The sequence below is a fragment of the Chiloscyllium punctatum genome, chromosome 18, assembly GCF_047496795.1.
Source record: "Chiloscyllium punctatum isolate Juve2018m chromosome 18, sChiPun1.3, whole genome shotgun sequence".
Taxonomy (NCBI): domain Eukaryota; kingdom Metazoa; phylum Chordata; class Chondrichthyes; order Orectolobiformes; family Hemiscylliidae; genus Chiloscyllium; species Chiloscyllium punctatum.
Window position 1 is genome coordinate 79,010,536 of NC_092756.1, and position 3,202 is coordinate 79,013,737.

Sequence of the window (3,202 nt, forward strand, 5' to 3'; positions counted from 1 at the left end):
CTCCTTCCGGTATAAAATCCTCCTTCTCATATTCTCAAACCCATCCCCTGCACAAAGTCTCCTCTCCTTCCCCCCCTCCCCCACACCTATACTGTACACAGTCCACTCCCCCTCACACCCACCCCTTTATAAAACCCACACTCTCCACTTCCCTCATTCAGGAGGTGGGCCTTATTCTCAGTGGGCGAAGTTTCTAATGCTGCCAATTTGTTTGGCCGGTGGGGGCAGAAAATTCCCTTTTCTTTCCTCAGGATCCGGGTTTTCCTGCAGATTAGGAGAGTCAGGCTCTGGGACGTGGGGAATAGAGCGAGGAGGAACATTTGTATCAAACTTGAATTGTTACTCAGTGACTGTATCCGGAATGTATCTATTTTTTGTTACATTATTGACTCCTTGAACACGTGGTTCCATGGTGTAATGGTTAGCACTCTGGACTCTGAATCCAGCGATCCGAGTTCAAATCTCGGTGGAACCTTGTGTGTTTTTTATTCGGTTTTAAATCTACATTGCACTTTACCACTGCGAATACTGTATTCCGCAAATCATGAAGTGAAGCCTTTGCTCTAATTTAAAATAAAACCTTAATAAGATAGCCTCTGCTCTTAGCTCGTAAGAGGGATCATTATCTCTAGAAATTAATGAATGTATTCCAAGACGGAAAGATGTTGTTAAACGTGAAAGGGTTCAGAAAAGATTTACAAGGGTGTTGCCAGGGTTGGAGGATTTGAGCTGTGGGGAGAGGCTGAATAGGCTGGGGCTGTTTTCCCTGGAGCGTCGGAGGTTTGAGGGGTGACCTTATGGAGGTTTACAAAATCATAAGGGGCATCGATAGGATAGACAAAGTCTTTTCCCTGGGGTCGGGGAGTCCAGAACGAGAGGGGCATAGGTTTAGGGTGAGAGGGGAAAGATATAAAAGAGACCTAAGGGGCAACTTTTTCACTTAGAGGGTGGTACGTGTATGGAATGAGCTGCCAAAGAATGTGGCGGAGGCTGGTACAATTACAACATTTAAGAGGCATTTGGATGGGTATATGAATAGGAAGGATTTGGAGGGATATGGGCTGGGTACTGGCAGGTGGGACTAGATTGGGTAGGGATATCTGGTTGGCATGGACGGGTTGGACCGAAGGGTCTGTTTCCATGCTATACATCTCTATGACTCTATGTGAAAAGATGAGAAAAAGTTTGGGCTAATCTTTGTAAATCTCATTTTAACAAGTTACCTTGCACAGGATTGACAGGATTGGGCTATTCAACCATTGACTCATTTGTAAGGGCTTTTCTAATGGTTCCCTTCACTTCTTTCCTGTACTCATGCAAATTTGCTCTGATACAGTATTTCTCCAATCCCCTTGTGTAAAAAAAGCACTATTCAATCTGCAGTCATTTCAGGTCATAGAGTCGTAGATTAGATTCCCTACAGTGTGGAAATAGGCCCTTCGGCCCAACCAGTGTAACCCCCCTCCCCAAACCCATTTCCCTCTGACTAATGCACCTAACACAATGGGCAATTTAGCACAGCCAGTTCACCTGACCCGCACATCTTTGGACTGTGGGAGGAAACCGGAGCAAATCCACGCAGACACGGGGAGGGTATGCAAACTCCACACAGTCACCCGAGGCTGGAATTGTACCTGGGATCCTTGTGCTGTGAGGCAGCAGTACAGCACAGAAATAGACCCCTCGTTCCAACTCGTCCATTCCGGCCAGAAATCCTAACCTAATCTCGTCCCATTTGCCAGCACTTGGCTCATATTCCGCTAAACCCTTTCTATTCATATACCCATCCAGATACCTTTTTAATGCTGTAGTTGTATCAGCCTCCACCACCTCCTCTTGGCAGCTCGTTCCATACACTCTGCTTGAAAATGTTGCCCCTAAGGTCCCTTTTGAATCTTTCTACTCTCACCTTAAATATACGCCCTCTAGTTCTGCACTCGCTCACCCCACCATTATAACTCATTTTGCAAAGTAAAATTCACTCATCTCTGGTTAATAATTATTCCTGGATTTAGGATTTAGGTGTGTGTCTGTCTGTCTTTGGGGAGGGTGGAATTGGAAGGGGGGGGGGGGGAGGAGGAAGGAGCTTGGTTACATCTAACAAACAATAAGGTTTACCATAACAATTATCAGTGCATTCCATTGGACATCAAAAGATACAATGGAACAAGTTTAAAAGGAAATTACCAAGTACAAAAGTTAAGGGGTGCGGTGGGGTGGGGTAGGGGTTACAATCCTAACACAGACTGGGACAGTAAAGATGTGAGGAGGAGGAGGGGAAGCATTTTTGAAGTGTTTTCAGGAGAATATTCAAGGTATGTTGTCCTGGAAATTAAATTGACTTGACTCCACCATTAGCAAGAGCAAAGAAAGGAGCTTTATGTAAATTCTGCAGAATTGACCCCAGTACATTCAGCTAGATGCCTCAATGTAAGGGGTACCTGATCATTGTTCAGATACTCGGCTTATACTGTTTCTTATCACACTCTCAAGGGCAAAGACTGGGAAAACTCAAGTTGTTATTCTCTCATCCCCTGGTCTTGGACATAAGAGTTCTTCAACTTTCGCTGAGTTCGACTGTCGCCAGGTCAAGTTGAATGTTTACAAAGTTCAAACAGCATCAAGCTGGCTGCAAACCTCATCAAAGTATTGTTTACAAAGCTCAACACATTTAGAGAAGCATTCTCTTTCAAATTTCACAGCAAATGGATAATTTTCCATTACATATGTTTCCAGCACCAAAAAGACAGGAGGGGACTGCCGGATAAGACTCCGAGAAGTGATAGGTCAAGTATCATTTAGGGAACATTTAGGAAAAAGTGATAATAATATAAGGTTAGGCTAGCTAGGAGAAGCAATACAAAGGAGAAAAATAAGCTGAGCATCAAATTCCAGGTGCGATGATACAGAGGCCACCGACAATAGAGAGCCACCTGGTTTCACCACGCAAGCACCTACTACTGCTGCTATTGGTCCCCTACATGTCAATCCTCCACAAGCTCCGCTTTCCTACACCAATTGGAGAGCTCTTAACCTCTGATTGATCAATAATCAAGAATCATCCAAACAGCTTTTTTATTCCTTTTCTTTACAAAAACAACCAAAGTATTCAAAGGATTTTGTTTAAAACAAACAGTTTTCCCAGGAAGTTAGCTTCAATTCTTGGAGATTCCAGGGCAATCCTGGATGATTGACCACATTA

The 3,202-nt window shown here is 44.0% G+C and overlaps 1 non-coding gene across 1 annotated transcript; it reads left to right on the forward strand.

The window, feature by feature from the left end:
* Positions 1-403: 403 nt before the first annotated feature.
* trnaq-cug (transfer RNA glutamine (anticodon CUG)) lies at positions 404-475 on the forward strand. Its single transcript has one exon. It is a non-coding gene; the product is annotated as a tRNA-Gln (tRNA).
* The last annotated feature ends 2,727 nt before the right edge of the window (positions 476-3,202 follow it).